This window comes from Zingiber officinale, chromosome 7B, assembly GCF_018446385.1.
Source record: "Zingiber officinale cultivar Zhangliang chromosome 7B, Zo_v1.1, whole genome shotgun sequence".
Lineage (NCBI taxonomy): Eukaryota > Viridiplantae > Streptophyta > Magnoliopsida > Zingiberales > Zingiberaceae > Zingiber > Zingiber officinale.
The window spans coordinates 46684007-46704680 of NC_055999.1; the positions used below are offsets into that span (position 1 = coordinate 46684007).

General features: G+C 44.3%; 3 long non-coding RNA genes across 3 annotated transcripts; all 3 read left to right on the forward strand.

Annotated features, from left to right (window-relative positions):
• Positions 1-1627: 1627 nt before the first annotated feature.
• LOC122003730 lies at positions 1628-2743 on the forward strand. Its single transcript, XR_006118058.1, has 3 exons — positions 1628-1895; positions 1983-2324; positions 2683-2743. It is a non-coding gene; the product is annotated as an uncharacterized LOC122003730 (long non-coding RNA).
• Positions 2744-8898: 6155 nt separating this feature from the next.
• On the forward strand, positions 8899-9972 carry LOC122003731. Its single transcript, XR_006118059.1, has 3 exons — positions 8899-9166; positions 9254-9595; positions 9954-9972. It is a non-coding gene; the product is annotated as an uncharacterized LOC122003731 (long non-coding RNA).
• A 6531-nt stretch (positions 9973-16503) lies between these two features.
• LOC122003733 lies at positions 16504-17619 on the forward strand. Its single transcript, XR_006118060.1, has 3 exons — positions 16504-16771; positions 16859-17200; positions 17559-17619. It is a non-coding gene; the product is annotated as an uncharacterized LOC122003733 (long non-coding RNA).
• The last annotated feature ends 3055 nt before the right edge of the window (positions 17620-20674 follow it).

Here is a 20674-nt window from a genome sequence, read left to right on the forward strand (position 1 = left end):
TACTTACACATACATATACATACCTACTTACTACAGCGGAAGTCTTATTTATAAAAGTTAGAAACATTTTTTTTTTCCTATATGAATCAACATGACTAATCACCTGGACATATAGAAATCACATAGCATACTTAACATGATTTGTAAGTCATAATGCCCAAACACAAAATTAAATGTCATGGAATCATAAAGCAGTAACATAACTAGGCATGGTTCTTATTAAACAAAAAGCAGGTCTTTCTCCTTTAGCCAGGACACTACTGTAAGACCGTTGAATTCGATAGAGGGGGGGGGGGGGGGGGGAATATCGATTCGAAAATCTCGAGTTAAAACGCAGCGGAAAAGTAAAGAAGTAAAGAGATGAAAACTGTTGATTTTTACTTCGTTCGGAGCCTGTGACGACTCCTACTCGAAGGCACGTACTCCTTGAGTACTTTCGTTGGGCAATTCACTAGCAATTCGGATAATTACAATTTACGTACAAATATTGCTAATGAAAAAGAAAGAAAACAAAGCTAACCGACAAACAATGAATTAAAAAGAGAGCCGGAGTGAGTCGTCGGAGCTTTGTGAACGTTGTTGGAGCGCAGAGCACAGAGTGATTGGACTCGAGTTCTCGGAAGACGATGTATTGAAGCTCCCAGGGCTTCTTTTATATCCGCGCTGGATCCCTTCCGGCGCCTAGAATGTGACGTAACACTCCCAACCCATGCTCTAAGTGTCAACGTCGTCCGGGATAAAACTTGCCTCGCGCCGGATCCTTCCGGCGCCGGGAGCCCAGGGTCCTTTCTCCAGAAGTCCTTCTCCCGCAAGAAAAGGTTAGTCCGAGGCAAATGTACCCTGCAGCAAAGATTGTTAGCACAGTTTATAGATAAGAGTATGACTTAGATTCCGTCTTTCCGAGACCGGAATCTAGTCACGATCTCGACTTAGATATCGAAATGGATCTAAGCCGGATCGACGCCTAATGTTCCTTCCCGGGAACGCGTCCTCACTCCCCTCAGTGACTTACCTTACTTACCGCAGACGTCCGGTCAGCCCATCGACCGTCTGGACTTCTCGCCAAGCGTCCGGCACCGCTTGGACTTCTCGCCACTATCCGGCCCCGTCGACCTAGTGGACTCCTTGCCGGTCCGGCCACCGTCGACCGCTTGACTTCTCGCCACTATCCGGCCACCGTCGACCTAGTCGACTTCTCGCCACCATCCCACGACCTAGCTGGACTTTTCCTGCACACTTGATCAAAGTGTCAGACAACAACACAACTAACTTAACCTATTTGTCATTCATCAAAACCTGGGTTAGACCGTTAGTGCTACCCGCACCAACAATCTCCCCCTTTTTGATGGAATGACAACCTGGTTAAGTTAGTGAAAGCATATGTACGAATCACCATGTGTGAGATCTCGGAAAAATTAATTAATAGGGTTATTTGAGAAATAGCCTTATAGAATTTTTTCGGAATTTTTAGAAATTTTCTGAGAATTTTTCGGAGCTCGTACGACGAGTTTTGAGGGGGATTAATTACGGGTACGGATAAAGCCTGTTTGGGATACCCGTTTAAGTGAGGAATGGTTTATATTATAAATTTCATTTCATTTTCTTTTTATTTCCCAAATGCCCGAACCCGAGCCTTCCTCCTCTCTTCCCCGATCTCTCCTCTCTGCCTTCTCGGTTCTCTCTCGCGGACGGGCGACGACGACGGGAGCAAGGCTCCAGCTCCGGCGATCCTTCTCCGCCGGCATCGAGGCCTATTGATCTCAGATCCGGCCGACACTCTTCCTCTCTGGGTCGGAGACACGGCGTCGCGTCTCCTCTAGCCGATAGCCGACGCCATTAGATCGAGCCAGATCCGCTCGATCGCCGGCGTGGAGGAGGCAGTTAGGGCTCCGGTGGTAAGTAATCGATCCTATTTCTTTCGGTTCTCTCCGACTCACACTGTCGCCAATCCTTTCTTCTTTCCTCTCTTACCTTTGCCCTAGGTCACCGACGCACCTTCTCTTCTTGGCGGCTGAATTAGGTCACGGATCGGAGGGGATTAGTGAGTTGTGCTTGGGCTGTAGGGCAGAGACTACATGTGTTGATGCTTGATCAGTAGTCTTCCTGTTTGATTCCAATCTTGATCCGATCAATTGAGAGTACTGGAATTCAACATGCTGCTGTTCTGTGGAGGTGTTCTTGATTAAAGGAAGCATCGGACTACTGTGGATCAATGGATGAGGGTTGTGAGGTTATGTGGATCCGAAGTTCTATTGCTGTGGGATTGTTTTGGTTCCAGCAGCATCTCTTTGGCTTCAGATCAAGAGTAGAGCTTGGGAATTAAGGTACGTGTAGGGATAGTGATACTTGTTGTATTAGATATGATTTAGTTGTATGTGTAGGGATTTTTATCCATGTTAGTTGTAGATTTTGTGTTGATTGGAATATCGTGATTAGATTTATTTGCTTAGAGTTAATCTAATGGAACGGATTAGGGTTAGGGTAATTAACCCTAGTCAACCGTTGGATTTATAATCTAATTGGTGATTAGGGATTAGGTAACTAACCTAATCGACCATTAGATTTAAATTGGTAAGTTGTGGTTATGTTGATTAGGGTTTTGCCCTAATTTGATTTTAGGGATTTTATTTGGCTATTCTTGGGATTTAGCTAAATAAAATATATATATGTTGTTTGACGCAGGACTTTGATTCGAGACAGGCGTCTCGACGTTGACTTCGGATTTGGGATTGTACCTTCTATTTGAGGCGGGTACCCTTTGACTTATCTCTTGATAGTGTCTTTTGATATGTGCAGTTTATATATATACTTGCTAGTGATTGGTAGATTTAGCACTTCCCTGGTTATAGATTATTCGATACTTGTAGACGGTTACTAGTGATTGGTAGTTCAACACTTCCCCTGGATTTAGGTTTAGTTGATACCTATCACATGCTTCATCTGCTAGTTGCTTTACTTCAGGATTGGATAGTTTATCTCTTGCCATGTGTATATATGTTCATAGAGGTGGATATCTATAGTGCTCTACTCTACTGGATTAGTTGCTTTACAGGTGTGATACATGCTCTTGGATTCATGATACTTACATCATTGTATATGTGATGTCTTTGGATTTTTGCTGTTTATATCATGTTTATATATATGCGTTTACCTTTTGGGCACACACATATATGGAGGAGGCTATGTTCAGGTATGACATACTGTAGCCGCATGCACCATATCGCATGATTGCATGCTGGGCGATTGACGACTCCATTGTTGTTGAGCTCGTCGGCCGGCTACATGGACCTCTACACACGTGACCACTGCATGGGTAGTGGCACAGCACTTAGGGTGTGTATGGTAGGTTGCTCTGTAGTGCTCCGCTGGTCCGCTCATGGGTAGTGTGACTGCAGCGTGGTAGCAGACAGGGGTCCCTCCCCGTCATTGCGTACCGGGAGATGAGAGCATTGCGCTCCCTCACTATGTTTGAGGTAGGAGGATAGGTGTACTCCGACAGCATCCCGTCCACTCGGTCACTCTTCAGGGGCAGTGATGGCAGAGTGCACGGTGTCACAGCCCTACCCACTCGGTCTCACCATTGTGTGTGAGATGGCTGACTGGTTGACAGGGGTGACCATGTCATATTGCATCATATGCACGGATTGCATTCGTTATGATTGATGCATTTTGGTGATTGCATATGATTGACATGCATACAGGATACATGCTTTTGCTCTGACTATCTTTGTCTGTGTATGTCCACAGTTATTTGTCCAAGCCTCGCAGGTGAGTACAGTTTATTTCAGTATCGCATTTCTTATTATTTGTGCAGTAGACTGTGTTACATGCCTATTGTTGGTTACTGCATTTTATTCAGTTATGCATATGTGTTATACTGATAGGAGACTGTACTATAGGCTTTATGGTTTAGGAGGCTGTACCTTAGGATATTACTGGTAGTTATATATTGCTGTACATGTCTATTGGATTACCTGCTGAGTTCTTTGGACTCACCCCGTTGTTACTATTTTTCAGGTTGAGGCCGTCGGGAGATATTCCAGTCGCTAGCCCCATTCAGCGAGGATTTTCTTTGTCGGATTTTATCCTGCTTTTGCATCTTATATACTTGTATTGTGGGTTGTATTGTAGACATTGACATTCGGGTTTACTACTATTGTTTTCCGCTGCAGATATTTTCACACTACTTCGTGGATTTGGTTTTCTTCGATGTAGTGGAGTAGGATGTTTACATATATCTTCGAGATTCTATATCGTCTTTCCTTATTATACTGCGTGGATTGATTATATGTTGAGTTATGTGAATGTTGATATAAACTGTGTGGTTTGTTCTTATTGTATTGTATTGTTCTGGCCGTGTGTGGCCGAGGTATGGAGATATATGTATACTGAGCTTCATATTGTCCGCCGTACAGGGGAGATGCTGTCGAAATTTCTTCGGACAGGGACTACCTGGGGGCGTGACAATTTTTGGTATCAGAGCAGTTCTGATACTGGTTCTTACGAGTTTTGCGTGCGTATCTGGATATTTTCGGATTGTACGGATTTCCGTCGATTTTCTCGTTTCGGAATTCCGAGGCATTTTGACGAGGTTTTATTGGATCTATTTGGGGGCTATGCAGCGACAGGACATCTCCAGACGGTAATAGGTAAAACAGGTAATTTTATAGTTTTCATACCTGTAGTGATATCTGGATAACATTTTTTTACATATATGATACGTGTTCCGGTACCGAGACGTGGTTATCCACGTAAGAGGCCGATCGATTCTCTAGAGACAGAGTCTCCAGAGAGTTCTGTTAGGGTTGAGCCTATCCGTCAGGGATAGACTCCTCAGGGTATTATAGGCACATCGGATTATAAGATCCCGACGGTTCCGACTTCAGAGGTACCTACCTCAACTGTACCACTAGTGATATCATACTCGGTACCTGCACCAGCAGTACCGGTTACATCTTACCCGGTACCGCCCATCTTACCTTTAGTCGTCCCTACTTGTGCCTACTCTGTAGTTCCACTAGTGGTTCCTACCCTGTTTATGTGGCAGCACCAGTGGTACCTCTTCCAACCTATCCATCAGTACCACCCATAAGATCAACTCCAGTGATTCTGCCCAGTACCGCAGCGATATCTACGGATGTGGTTGTGGCACGAGCATGGATCCCAGCCTTGGCGGAGTTGGTGAAAAGCCAATTCACGCTATTTCGCGGGGAGACTGATCCGAGCGTGGCTCAATCTGGGGTGGAGTCTATGGAGCGGACATTCTTTTACATGGCCTGCTCCGGGTGGGAGAAGGCCGAGCTAGTCGCTACCACTGCGAGATGGGCGTAGATCCGTGGGACACATCATCATCAACATATTACAGGACGAGATTTAGGAGGCATTCGAGAGTCGATTTTTCCCAGCATATCGATGACTCTTGGCAGGATTTTCTTAGTCCGTGGCGTAATAACCGCCGATGATGGAGTATAATGAATTTAATCGGTTGGCCAAGTTGGTTGCCGATAGCGGATCTCGTATGCTTGATTGTCGAGGACGGACGACCATCTTCAGTGAAGATTGTCGATTTTAGAATTGGCATACGAGAGCCTTTGGATAGAGCTCTTATGATTGAGTCTACTCATCGAGAGTGAGCAGAGACAGAAGAGGAAGCGGTGATCGGACTTCGGGCAGACCGCGAATCGAGACATGGGCGGCAGAGCGATCGTACTCGAGGAGTGAGAGTACTTACGGGTCATCCGCCGACCCAGTCGGGGCGATCTTCATCGGGCGCCGGTCTTCTCGGCAAAGAAACCGAAACCGCCCACCGGTGACTCACTACACCGATGTGGATCCCGAGATCACATCACCTCTGCATGCACAGGGACAGTCGGTTTGCTATTATTGCAATGTTCTGGGAGGACAGTTTGGTCAGTCCGAGACTCAGCGAGGCGGGCCAAAAGCCCAATCTTCGCATCGCCAGCAGAGGACAGCTCCTCCTGCAGCAGCTGCATATGGCATGCACGGGCAGGAGCATTCCGGTGTCCTTTTAGAGAACCCCACGGTATTCCGCCTTAGTGTTCTCCTGTAATATTCGTCAAGAAGAAGGATGGTACTCTGAGGTTGTGCATCGATTATAGGCAGCTGAATGCAGTGACTATCAGAAATAAGTACCCCTTGCCAAGGATTGAGGATTTATTTGATCAGCTCAGAGATACATCAGTGTATTCTAAGATTGATCTGATTCTGATATTCAGAAGACAGCTTTCCGCACCAGATCTGGACATTACGAGTTTTTGGTAATGCCATTTGGGCTTACCAATGCTCCTGCAGATTTATGGATCCGATGAACCGTATCTTTCGGAGTATCTAGATCAGTTTGTTATTGTGTTTATCGATGATATATTGATCTATTCGCGTTCCAGCACGATATCTTCGCATAGTCTTGGAGACTCTTGACGACATCATCTGTAGTTCAGCAAGTGTGCGTTTTGGCTTCCCTCGGTTGGTTTTCTAGGACACGTGGTGTCTAGCCGAGGTATTTGTGGATCCTCGGAAGATCGAGGCTATCACTAGCTGAGAGCAGCCGAAGTCGATCCAGGATCAGTAGTTTCTTGAGCTTGGTGGATATTACCGACGATTTGTTGACGGTTTCTCGAGTATTGTGTTGACACGTCGACCAGGAAATGTGTGAAATTCACGTGGTCGAGGCTTGTGAGTCCGACTTCCGTGAGGCGGAGACTAGTATCGGCACCGATCTTGGTTTTACCTTCGGTGATGAAGGATTAGATTACACGCATCTCTTGAGGCTTGGGCGTTGTTACGACGACTACAGGTAGTCTCCTATGTTTCGTGTCGGTTGAAGGGCATGAGAAGAACTACCAAGACATGATTTAGAGCTAGCCGCTATTATCTTTGCTTTGAAGATTTGGCGACATCATCTTTATGGTATTACTTTTGAGATTCTTCGATCATAAGAGTCTCAAATATATTTTCACGCAGAAGGAACCAATCTCCGACGGAGGAGATGGATGGAGTTCTGAAGGATTATGATTGTACTATTAGCTACCATCCGTAAAGCTAATGTGGTTCTCGATGCACTGAAGTCCAGAGGGACTTTAGCTTGTCATCGAGTTTTAGTCACGGACTTGATCGGAAGAGCTGAGTCTTGAGACCAGGGACGAGCGGGTATTCGGTTACCATGGTTGCTCGATCGTCGATCGGGATGAGGATTCGAGAGCCCGGTAGGAGATCGGCATTCTCATTAGCGACCATAGCTTCCGGACACAGATGAGTTTACGAGATAGCGAGTATTGTTTATTTTCGAGGCGGATTGTGTGTGCCTCATCATGGAGGAGTTACTTGGAGGCTCATCGTTCTAGATTTGCTATCCACCTGGTGGGACTCGTATGTATCGCGATTTGAGGCGTTCCTATTGGTGGAGCGGAAGAAAGACATCGCAGAGTTTATAGCTAGATGTCTTGTCTCGCCAGTGAAGGCCGAGCACCGAGACCGTTGGTTTACTTGAGGATCCCTATTCACGAGTGGAAGTGAGAGCACATTACTATGGATTTCGTGGTTGGGTTGCCTAGGACTCTTGAGGCCATGATGCGATTTGGGTAATCGTTGACCGATTAACCAAATCAGACACTTTGTAGCGATCCTAAGACCGATTCTCCGGATCGATTAGCTGAGTTATCTTGTCGAGATTATCGATTGCATGGAGTTCCGTTGAGCATTATATCGATAGAGACCCACAGTTCACGTCCGATTCTGGCAGAGTCCGCGGCAGCCTTGGGCACATGCTTTCAGATGCGGCATTCCATCCGCAGACAGATGGGCAGTCAGAGCGGACTATTCAGACATTGGAGGACTTGCTGAGGTCTTGTGTCATGGACTTCAGAGGCAGTTGGGAGGACCACCTGCCATTAGTGGAGTTCGCCTACAACAACAGCTATGATTCGGCTATCCAGATGGCACCGTTCGAGGCGTTGTATGGTAGGCCTTGTCGGACACCCATCCTCTGGGAAGAGGTTGGGGAGGCCCAGCTGATAGGACCTCAGAGAGCTCAGCAGGATGTAGAGTTAGTTCGCACTATCAGACGGAGGATGTCAGAGGCTTAGGACCGTCAGAAGAGTTATGCTGATCAGAGACGGAGACCCCTGGAGTTCTCCATTGGTGATCATGTATTTCTTAGAGCTTCAACCACGAAAGGGGTGAAGAGATTTGGTCTCCGAGGTAAGTTAGCTCCACGATATATTGGGTCATTTCAGATCTTGGAGAGGATTGGAGCAGTAACTTATCGTCTAGCGCTACCACCATCTCTAGCTGGCATTCACGATGTATTCCATGTATCTATGCTGAGGAGATACGTATCCGATCCGGCACATGTTCTGTCAGATATATCTGTTCCTATTTAGCCTGATGTTACTTACGAGGAGGTTCCGGTGCAAATTCTGGACCATAGAGAGCGTCAGTTGCGGAACAAGACTGTCCGACTGGTTAAAGTCGGATGACAGCACCATTCTGACGAGGAGGCTACGTGGGAGCTGGAGGATACGATCCGAGCTCGATACCCTCATCTTTTTACTTGAGGTATGTGGGTTAGAGTTCCTTTCAGCATTTATACTGTATGGTTATATTTCAGTGTTTGCTGTTGGTTATAGCGAAATTTGGGGACCAAATTTTTATTAGTAGGGGAGGATGTGAGATCTCGGAAAAATTAATTAATAGGGTTATTTGAGAAATAGCCTTATAGAATTTTTAGAAATTTTCTGAGAATTTTTCGGAGCTCGTCTGACGAGTTTTGAGGATTAATTACAGTACGGATAAAGCCTGTTTGGGATACCCGTTTAAGTGAGGAATGGTTTATATTATAAATTTCATTTCATTTTCTTTTTATTTCCCAAATGCCCGAACCCGAGCCTTCCTCCTCTCTTCCCCGATCTCTCCTCTCTGCCTTCTCGGTTCTCTCTCGCGGACGGGCGACGACGACGGGAGCAAGGCTCCAGCTCCGGCGATCCTTCTCCGCCGGCATCGAGGCCTATTGATCTCAGATCCGGCCGACACTCTTCCTCTCTGGGTCGGAGACACGGCGTCGCGTCTCCTCTAGCCGATAGCCGACGCCATTAGATCGAGCCAGATCCACTCGATCGCCGGCGTGGAGGAGGCAGTTAGGGCTCCGGTGGTAAGTAATCGATCCTATTTCTTTCGGTTCTCTCCGACTCACACTGTCGCCAATCCTTTCTTCTTTCCTCTCTTACCTTTGCCCTAGGTCACCGACGCACCTTCTCTTCTTGGCGGCTGAATTAGGTCACGGATCGGAGGGGATTAGTGAGTTGTGCTTGGGCTGTAGGGCAGAGACTACATGTGTTGATGCTTGATCAGTAGTCTTCCTGTTTGATTCCAATCTTGATCCGATCAATTGAGAGTACTGGAATTCAACATGCTGCTGTTCTGTGGAGGTGTTCTTGATTAAAGGAAGCATCGGACTACTGTGGATCAATGGATGAGGGTTGTGAGGTTATGTGGATCCGAAGTTCTATTGCTGTGGGATTGTTTTGGTTCCAGCAGCATCTCTTTGGCTTCAGATCAAGAGTAGAGCTTGGGAATTAAGGTACGTGTAGGGATAGTGATACTTGTTGTATTAGATATGATTTAGTTGTATGTGTAGGGATTTTTATCCATGTTAGTTGTAGATTTTGTGTTGATTGGAATATCGTGATTAGATTTATTTGCTTAGAGTTAATCTAATGGAACGGATTAGGGTTAGGGTAATTAACCCTAGTCAACCGTTGGATTTATAATCTAATTGGTGATTAGGGATTAGGTAACTAACCTAATCGACCATTAGATTTAAATTGGTAAGTTGTGGTTATGTTGATTAGGGTTTTGCCCTAATTTGATTTTAGGGATTTTATTTGGCTATTCTTGGGATTTAGCTAAATAAAATATATATATGTTGTTTGACGCAGGACTTTGATTCGAGACAGACGTCTCGACGTTGACTTCGGTTTGGATTGTACCTTCTATTTGAGGCGGGTACCCTTTGACTTATCTCTTGATAGTGTCTTTTGATATGTGCAGTTTATATATATACTTGCTAGTGATTGGTAGATTTAGCACTTCCCTGGTTATAGATTATTCGATACTTGTAGACGGTTACTAGTGATTGGTAGTTCAACACTTCCCCTGGATTTAGGTTTAGTTGATACCTATCACATGCTTCATCTGCTAGTTGCTTTACTTCAGGATTGGATAGTTTATCTCTTGCCATGTGTATATATGTTCATAGAGGTGGATATCTATAGTGCTCTACTCTACTGGATTAGTTGCTTTACAGGTGTGATACATGCTCTTGGATTCATGATACTTACATCATTGTATATGTGATGTCTTTGGATTTTTGCTGTTTATATCATGTTTATATATATGCGTTTACCTTTTGGGCACACACATATATGGAGGAGGCTATGTTCAGGTATGACATACTGTAGCCGCATGCACCATATCGCATGATTGCATGCTGGGCGATTGACGACTCCATTGTTGTTGAGCTCGTCGGCCGGCTACATGGACCTCTACACACGTGACCACTGCATGGGTAGTGGCACAACACTTAGGGTGTGTATGGTAGGTTGCTCTGTGGTGCTCCGCCGGGGTGCTCATGGGTAGTGTGATGCAGTGGTGGTAGCAGAGGGTCCCTCCCGTCATTGCGTCCGGGAGATGAGAGCATTGCGCTCCCTCACTATGTTTGAGGTAGGAGGATAGGTGTACTCCGACAGCATCCCGTCCACTCGGTCACTCTTGAGGCGTAGTGATGGCAGAGTGCACGGTGTCACAGCCCTACCCACTCGGTCTCACCATTGTGTGTGAGATGGCTGACTGGTTGACAGGGGTGACCATGTCATATTGCATCATATGCACGGATTGCATTCGTTATGATTGATGCATTTTGGTGATTGCATATGATTGACATGCATACAGGATACATGCTTTTGCTCTGACTATCTTTGTCTGTGTATGTCCACAGTTATTTGTCCAAGCCTCGCAGGTGAGTACAGTTTATTTCAGTATCGCATTTCTTATTATTTGTGCAGTAGACTGTGTTACATGCCTATTGTTGGTTACTGCATTTTATTCAGTTATGCATATGTGTTATACTGATAGGAGACTGTACTATAGGCTTTATGGTTTAGGAGGCTGTACCTTAGGATATTACTGGTAGTTATATATTGCTGTACATGTCTATTGGATTACCTGCTGAGTTCTTTGGACTCACCCCGTTGTTACTATTTTTCAGGTTGAGGCCGTCGGGAGATATTCCAGTCGCTAGCCCCATTCAGCGAGGATTTTCTTTGTCGGATTTTATCCTGCTTTTGCATCTTATATACTTGTATTGTGGGTTGTATTGTAGACATTGACATTCGGGTTTACTACTATTGTTTTCCGCTGCAGATATTTTCACACTACTTCGTGGATTTGGTTTTCTTCGATGTAGTGGAGTAGGATGTTTACATATATCTTCGAGATTCTATATCGTCTTTCCTTATTATACTGCGTGGATTGATTATATGTTGAGTTATGTGAATGTTGATATAAACTGTGTGGTTTGTTCTTATTGTATTGTATTGTTCTGGCCGTGTGTGGCCGAGGTATGGAGATATATGTATACTGAGCTTCATATTGTCCGCCGTACAGGGGAGATGCTGTCGAAATTTCTTCGGACAGGGACTACCTGGGGGCGTGACAATTTTTGGTATCAGAGCAGTTCTGATACTGGTTCTTACGAGTTTTGCGTGCGTATCTGGATATTTTCGGATTGTACGGATTTCCGTCGATTTTCTCGTTTCGGAATTCCGAGGCATTTTGACGAGGTTTTATTGGATCTATTTGGGGGCTATGCAGCGACAGGACATCTCCAGACGACAATAGGTAAATCAGGTAATTTTATAGTTTTCATACCTGTAATGATATCTGGATAACATTTTTTTTACATATATGATACGTGTTCTAGTACTTAAACATGGTCGCACATGTATGAGGGCGATCGATTCTCTAGAGACAGAGTCTCCAGAGAGTTCTGTTAGGGTTGAGCCTATCCGTCAGGGATAGACTCCTCAGGGTATTGTGACCACGTTAGACTGTCAGATCCTGACGGTTCCGACTTCAGAGGTACCTACCTCGCCTGTACCGCCAGTAGTACCTACAGGGTACTCGACACCTTCTCTAGCCGTGCCTACTGCGTACTCAGTACCACCACAGACATCTGTGCTGGTTACTACATACTCGGTACCTGCACCAGCAGTACCGGTTACATCTTACCCGGTACCGCCCATCTTACCTTTAGTCGTCCCTACTTGTGCCTACTCTGTAGTTCCACTAGTGGTTCCTACCCTGTTTATGTGGCAGCACCAGTGGTACCTCTTCCAACCTATCCATCAGTACCACCCATAAGATCAACTCCAGTGATTCTGCCCAGTACCGCAGCGATATCTACGGATGTGGTTGTGGCACGAGCATGGATCCCAGTCTTGGCGGAGTTGGTGAAAAGCCAATTCACGCTATTTCGCGGGGAGACTGATCCGAGCGTGGCTCAATCTTGGATAGAGTCTATGGAGCGGACATTCTTTTACATGGCCTGCTCCGAGTGGGAGAAGGCCGAGCTAGCTGCTTACCACCTGCGAGATGGGGCAGAGATCTGGTGGGACACACAGCGCTCTATCATAGGCGATCAACATATTACCTGGACGAGATTTAGGGAGGCATTCGAGAGTCAGTATTTTCCCCGAGCATATCAGATGACTCTTCGGCAGGATTTTCTTAGTCTGTGGCAGAATAACCGCTCAGTGATGGAGTATAATGCTGAATTTAATCGGTTGGCCAGATTCTGTCCTAAGTTGGTTGCCGATGACAGATCTCGTATGCTTCAGTTTGTCCAGGGACCGGACGACCATCTTCAGGTGAAGATTGTCGATTTTAGGAATTCAGCATACACAGAGGCACTGGATAGAGCTCTTATGATTGAGTCTACTCATCAGAGAGTGAACGCAGACAAGAAGAGGAAGCAGACTGATCGGACTTCCGGACAGATCCAGCAGATACAGACTACTGGACAGCAGCAGAGCAGTCGTACTCAGACGAGTGAGAGTACTTCTGGGTCATCTGGCCGACCCCAGAAGTCAGGACGATCTTCATCAGGACGTTCCCGGTCTTCTCAGCAAAACCGGAAACTGTCCACCGGTGACTCACTACACCCGATGTGGATCCCGAGATCACATCACCTCTGCATGCACCTGGGACAGTCAGTTTGCTATTATTGTAAACTGCCTGGGCACGTGAGCCGAGACTATTAGCTGAAGGCTCAGCATGTTGCTTCCGGGATTTCTGTTCCAGGAGGACAGTTTGGTCAGTCCGGGACTCAGCAAGGCGGGCCGAAAGCTAAATCTTCGCATCGTCTGCAGAGGACAGCTCCTCCTGCAGAAGCTGCATATGACATGCCCGGGCAGGAGCATTCCAGTGTCCTTGTGGAGAACCCCACGGCATTCCGCCTTAGTGTTCTCCAGTACTATTCGTCAAGAAGAAGGATGGTACTCTGAGGTTGTGCATCGATTATAGGCAATTGAATGCAGTGACTATCAGAAATAAGTACCCCTTGCCACAGATTGAGGATTTATTTGATCAGCTTAGAGATACATCAGTGTATTCTAAGATTGATCTGCTGTCTGGATATCATCAGCTGAGAGTTAGTGATTCTGATATTCAGAAGACAGCTTTCCGCACCAGATACGGACATTACGAGTTTTTGGTAATGCCATTTGGGCTTACCAATGCTCCTGCAGTATTTATGGATCTGATGAACCGTATCTTTCTGGAGTATCTAGATCAGTTTGTTATTGTGTTTATCGATGATATATTGATCTATTCGCGTTCCGAGGAGGAGCACGCGCAGTATCTTCGCATAGTCTTGGAGACTCTTCGACGACATCATCTGTATGCGAAGTTCAGCAAGTGTGCGTTTTGGCTTCCCTCAGTTGGTTTTCTAGGACACGTGGTGTCTAGCCGAGGTATTTCTGTGGATCCTCAGAAGATCGAGGCTATCACTAGCTGGGAGCAGCCGAAGTCAGTCCAGGAGATTCGTAGTTTCTTGAGCTTGGCTGGATATTACCGACGATTCGTTGACGGTTTCTCCAGTATTGCTATGCCGTTGACACGTCTGACCAGGAAATGTGTGAAATTCACGTGGTCAGAGGCTTGTGAGTCCAGCTTCCAGGAGCTGAAGCGGAGACTAGTATCAGCACCAGTCTTGGTTTTACCTTCTGGTGATGAAGGATTCGTACTTTACACAGACGCATCTCTTCAGGGCTTGGGCGTTGTTCTGATGCAGCACGGCAGGGTAGTCTCCTATGTTTCGTGTCAGTTGAAGGAGCATGAGAAGAACTACCCAGTACATGATTTAGAGCTAGCCGCTATTATCTTTGCTTTGAAGATTTGGCGACATCATCTTTATGGTATTACTTTTGAGATTCTTACTGATCATAAGAGTCTCAAATATATTTTCACACAGAAGGAACTCAATCTGAGGAGATGGATGGAGTTCTGAAGGATTATGATTGTACTATTAGCTACCATCCGGTAAAGCTAATGTGGTTGCTGATGCACTTAGCGAAGTCGAGAGGGACTTTAGCTTGTCATCGAGTTTTAGTCACGGACTTGATTCGAGGATTCTCAGGTGGGCCTTGAGGAGGGCCAGACGAGCAGGTATTCGTTACCATGGTTGCTCGATCGTCGATCGGGATGAGGATTCGAGAGGCCCAGCCGAGATCGATTCTATTCATTAGCACCATATAGCTTAGGACTGAGTTTACAGATGACGAGGGTTTATTTTCGAGGTTGTGTGCCTCAGTCTCACCCGGTCATGGAGGAGTTACTTCAGGAGGCTCATCGTTCTAGATTTGCTATCCACCCAGGTGGGACTCGTATGTATCGCGATTTGAGACGTTCCTATTGGTGGAACGGCATGAAGAAAGACATCGCAGAGTTTATAGCTAGATGTCTTGTCTGTCAGCAGGTGAAGGCTGAGCACCAGAGACCTGCTGGTTTACTTCAGAGGATCCCTATTCCTGAGTGGAAGTGAGAGCACATTACTATGGATTTCGTGGTTGGGTTGCCTAGGACTCTTCGAGGCCATGATGCGATTTGGGTAATCGTTGACCGATTAACCAAATCTGCACACTTTGTAGCGATCCGGAAGACTGATTCTCTGGATCGATTAGCTGAGTTATACTGTCGAGAGATTATCAGATTGCATGGAGTTCCGTTGAGCATCATATCAGATAGAGACCCACGTTTCACGTCCCGATTCTGGCAGAGTCTGCAGCAGGCCTTGGGCACACAGCTTTGTTTCAGTACGGCATTCCATCCGCAGATAGATGGACAGTCAGAGCGGACCATTCAGACTTTGGAGGACTTGCTGAGGTCTTGCGTTATGGATTTCGGAGGCAGTTGGGAGGACTACCTGCCATTAGTGGAGTTCGCCTACAACAACAGCTATCATTCAGCTATCCAGATGACACCGTTTGAGGCGTTGTATGGTAGGCCTTGTCGGACACCCATCCTCTGGGAAGAGGTTGGGGAGGCTCAGTTGGTAGGACCTCAGAGAGCTCAGCAGGATGCAGAGCTGGTTCGCACTATCAGACGGAGGATGTCAGAGGCCCAGGACCGTCAGAAGAGTTATGCTGATCAGAGACGGAGACCCCTGGAGTTCTCCATTGGTGATCACGTATTTCTTAGAGTTTCACCCACGAAAGGGGTGAAGAGATTTGGTCTCCGAGGTAAGTTAGCTCCACGATATATTGGGTCATTTCAGATCTTGGATTGGAGCGGTAACTTATCGTCTAGCGCTACCACCATCTCTAGTTGGCATTCACGATGTATTCCATGTATCTATGCTGAGGAGATACGTATCCGATCCGGCACATGTTCTGTCAGATATATCTGTTCCTATTTAGCCTGATGTTACTTACGAGGAGGTTCCGGTGCAAATTCTGGACCATAGAGAGCGTCAGTTGCGGAACAAGACTGTCCGACTGGTTAAAGTCGGATGACAGCACCATTCTGACGAGGAGGCTACGTGGGAGCTGGAGGATACGATCCGAGCTCGATACCCTCATCTTTTTACTTGAGGTATGTGGGTTAGAGTTCCTTTCAGCATTTATACTGTATGGTTATATTTCAGTGTTTGCTGTTGGTTATAGCGAAATTTGGGGACCAAATTTTTATTAGTAGGGGAGGATGTGAGATCTCGGAAAAATTAATTAATAGGGTTATTTGAGAAATAGCCTTATAGAATTTTTTCGGAATTTTTAGAAATTTTCTGAGAATTTTTCGGAGCTCGTACGACGAGTTTTGAGGGGGATTAATTACGGGTACGGATAAAGCCTGTTTGGGATACCCGTTTAAGTGAGGAATGGTTTATATTATAAATTTCATTTCATTTTCTTTTTATTTCCCAAATGCCCGAACCCGAGCCTTCCTCCTCTCTTCCCCGATCTCTCCTCTCTGCCTTCTCGGTTCTCTCTCGCGGACGGGCGACGACGACGGGAGCAAGGCTCCAGCTCCGGCGATCCTTCTCCGCCGGCATCGAGGCCTATTGATCTCAGATCCGGCCGACACTCTTCCTCTCTGGGTCGGAGACACGGCGTCGCGTCTCCTCTAGCCGATAGCCGACGCCATTAGATCGAGCCAGATCCACTCGATCGCCGGCGTGGAGGAGGCAGTTAGGGCTCCGGTGGTAAGTAATCGATCCTATTTCTTTCGGTTCTCTCCGACTCACACTGTCGCCAATCCTTTCTTCTTTCCTCTCTTACCTTTGCCCTAGGTCACCGACGCACCTTCTCTTCTTGGCGGCTGAATTAGGTCACGGATCGGAGGGGATTAGTGAGTTGTGCTTGGGCTGTAGGGCAGAGACTACATGTGTTGATGCTTGATCAGTAGTCTTCCTGTTTGATTCCAATCTTGATCCGATCAATTGAGAGTACTGGAATTCAACATGCTGCTGTTCTGTGGAGGTGTTCTTGATTAAAGGAAGCATCGGACTACTGTGGATCAATGGATGAGGGTTGTGAGGTTATGTGGATCCGAAGTTCTATTGCTGTGGGATTGTTTTGGTTCCAGCAGCATCTCTTTGGCTTCAGATCAAGAGTAGAGCTTGGGAATTAAGGTACGTGTAGGGATAGTGATACTTGTTGTATTAGATATGATTTAGTTGTATGTGTAGGGATTTTTATCCATGTTAGTTGTAGATTTTGTGTTGATTGGAATATCGTGATTAGATTTATTTGCTTAGAGTTAATCTAATGGAACGGATTAGGGTTAGGGTAATTAACCCTAGTCAACCGTTGGATTTATAATCTAATTGGTGATTAGGGATTAGGTAACTAACCTAATCGACCATTAGATTTAAATTGGTAAGTTGTGGTTATGTTGATTAGGGTTTTGCCCTAATTTGATTTTAGGGATTTTATTTGGCTATTCTTGGGATTTAGCTAAATAAAATATATATATGTTGTTTGACGCAGGACTTTGATTCGAGACAGGCGTCTCGACGTTGACTTCGGATTTGGGATTGTACCTTCTATTTGAGGCGGGTACCCTTTGACTTATCTCTTGATAGTGTCTTTTGATATGTGCAGTTTATATATATACTTGCTAGTGATTGGTAGATTTAGCACTTCCCTGGTTATAGATTATTCGATACTTGTAGACGGTTACTAGTGATTGGTAGTTCAACACTTCCCCTGGATTTAGGTTTAGTTGATACCTATCACATGCTTCATCTGCTAGTTGCTTTACTTCAGGATTGGATAGTTTATCTCTTGCCATGTGTATATATGTTCATAGAGGTGGATATCTATAGTGCTCTACTCTACTGGATTAGTTGCTTTACAGGTGTGATACATGCTCTTGGATTCATGATACTTACATCATTGTATATGTGATGTCTTTGGATTTTTGCTGTTTATATCATGTTTATATATATGCGTTTACCTTTTGGGCACACACATATATGGAGGAGGCTATGTTCAGGTATGACATACTGTAGCCGCATGCACCATATCGCATGATTGCATGCTGGGCGATTGACGACTCCATTGTTGTTGAGCTCGTCGGCCGGCTACATGGACCTCTACACACGTGACCACTGCATGGGTAGTGGCACAGCACTTAGGGTGTGTATGGTAGGTTGCTCTGTAGTGCTCCGCTGGTCCGCTCATGGGTAGTGTGACTGCAGCGTGGTAGCAGACAGGGGTCCCTCCCCGTCATTGCGTACCGGGAGTTGAGGTAGGAGGATAGGTGTACTTCGACAGCATCCCGTCCACTCGGTCACTCTTCAGGGGCAGTGATGGCAGAGTGCACGGTGTCACAGCCCTACCCACTCGGTCTCACCATTGTGTGTGAGATGGCTGACTGGTTGACAGGGGTGACCATGTCATATTGCATCATATGCACGGATTGCATTCGTTATGATTGATGCATTTTGGTGATTGCATATGATTGACATGCATACAGGATACATGCTTTTGCTCTGACTAGCTTTGTCTGTGTATGTCCACAGTTATTTGTCCAAGCCTCGCAGGTGAGTACAGTTTATTTCAGTATCGCATTTCTTGTTATTTGTGCAGTAGACTGTGTTACATGCCTATTGTTGGTTACTGCATTTTATTCAGCTATGCATATGTGTTATACTGATAGGAGACTGTACTATAGGCTTTATGGTTTAGGAGGCTGTACCTTAGGATATTACTGGTAGTTATATATTGCTGTACATGTCTATTGGATTACCTGCTGAGTTCTTTGGACTCACCCCGTTGTTACTATTTTTCAGGTTGAGGCCGTCGGGAGATATTCCAGTCGCTAGCCCCATTATCGCGAGGATTTTCTTTGTCGGATTTTATCCTGCTTTTGCATCTTATATACTTGTATTGTGGGTTGTATTGTAGACATTGACATTCGGGTTTACTACTATTGTTTTCCGCTGCAGATATTTTCACACTACTTCGTGGATTTGGTTTTCTTCGATGTAGTGGAGTAGGATGTTTACATATATCTTCGAGATTCTATATCGTCTTTCCTTATTATACTGCGTGGATTGATTATATGTTGAGTTATGTGAATGTTGATATAAACTGCGTGGTTTGTTCTTATTGTATTGTATTGTTCCGGCCGTGTGTGGCCGAGGTATGGAGATATATGTATACTGAGCTTCATATTGTCCGCCGTACAGGGGAGATGCTGCCGAAATTTCTTCGGACAGGGACTACCTGGGGGCGTGACACCTTGCATTTGTGTGGTTTTAAAGTTAGTTTGTGTTTTTCAGATTGGTTTAGCTAACTTAACCACCTAACCCTTTGGCATTCATAAAAAAAAACAAGGGTAAACAGTCATAGTGTAGAGTTACTCAAAATTATGATTTTTAAATTCTCCTCCATTATCACTTCTGATTCTTTTGATTTTTATGCCTTTTTCATTTTCAATTTGTTTGCAGAAATTTGTAAAAATTTCAAAGGTTTCATCTTTATTTTTTAAGAATTTGACCCAAGTGAACCTAGAATAGTCGTCTATTATAACTAAACAGTATAGACTTCCATTTATTGATTTAACTCCATGGGAGTCAAATAGGTCTAAGTGTAAAAGTTCTAGGACTGAGTTGGTTTGGGATTCATTAATTGGTTTGTGGGTAGATTTTGTTTGTTTGCCTTGTTGACAAGCATTACATATCGTTAAATCTAAGTTAGGTAATTTTGGTAAGCCTCTAACTAGACCATTTAATTTAGTTATGTTTCTGAAATGTGTGTGTGACATTCTTCTATGCCATAACCAGGTTTCTTCTTTTTGTGTTAAATAACACTTGACTGAAGAAGTGGTTAAGTTAATGGCATAAATATTGTCTTTTCTAAAGCCTTTTAGGCTTATAGTTGGATTATCTAGATGTTTGATCAAACATTCTGTAGATAGAAATTTTACCTTATACCTAGTGTCACATAATTGACTTATGCTCAGAAGATTGTATTTAAAATTTTCAACAAGTAGAACATTTGTAATTATGAAATCTATTTTTAATTCAATATTACCTATACCAATTACCTTGAGTTTACCGTTGTTTCCAAAGGCAACTGTTCCTAGGCTTTTGTAGGTTAATTGAGTGAACTTGGTGTGATCTCCAGTCATATGTTTGGAGCAACCACTGTCCAAAATCCACTTGGTTTCCTACAACAAGTAGGATTTTTATGTTAGTCTTAGTTTATCAATTTTTAATCAATCATTAAAAAAAATCTTAATTTTGAAATTAATTTAAGTTTGAAGTTAATTTTTAAGTTAAAATTGAAATTAATTTTTAAGTTAAAATTAAAATTTTGAAATTAATTTTTAAGTTAAAATTAAAATTTTGAAATTAATTTTTAAGTTAAAATTAAAATTTTGAAAATAATTTTTAAGTTTAAAATTTTGAAAATAATTTTTAAGTTAAAATTTTGAAAATAATTTTTAAGTTAAAATTTTGAAAATAATTTTTAAGTTTAAAATTTTGAAAATAATTCTTAAGTTTAAAATTTTGAAAATAATTTCTAAGTTAAAATTTTGAAAATAATTTTTAAGTTTAAAATTTTGAAAATAATTTTTAAGTTTAAAATTAAAA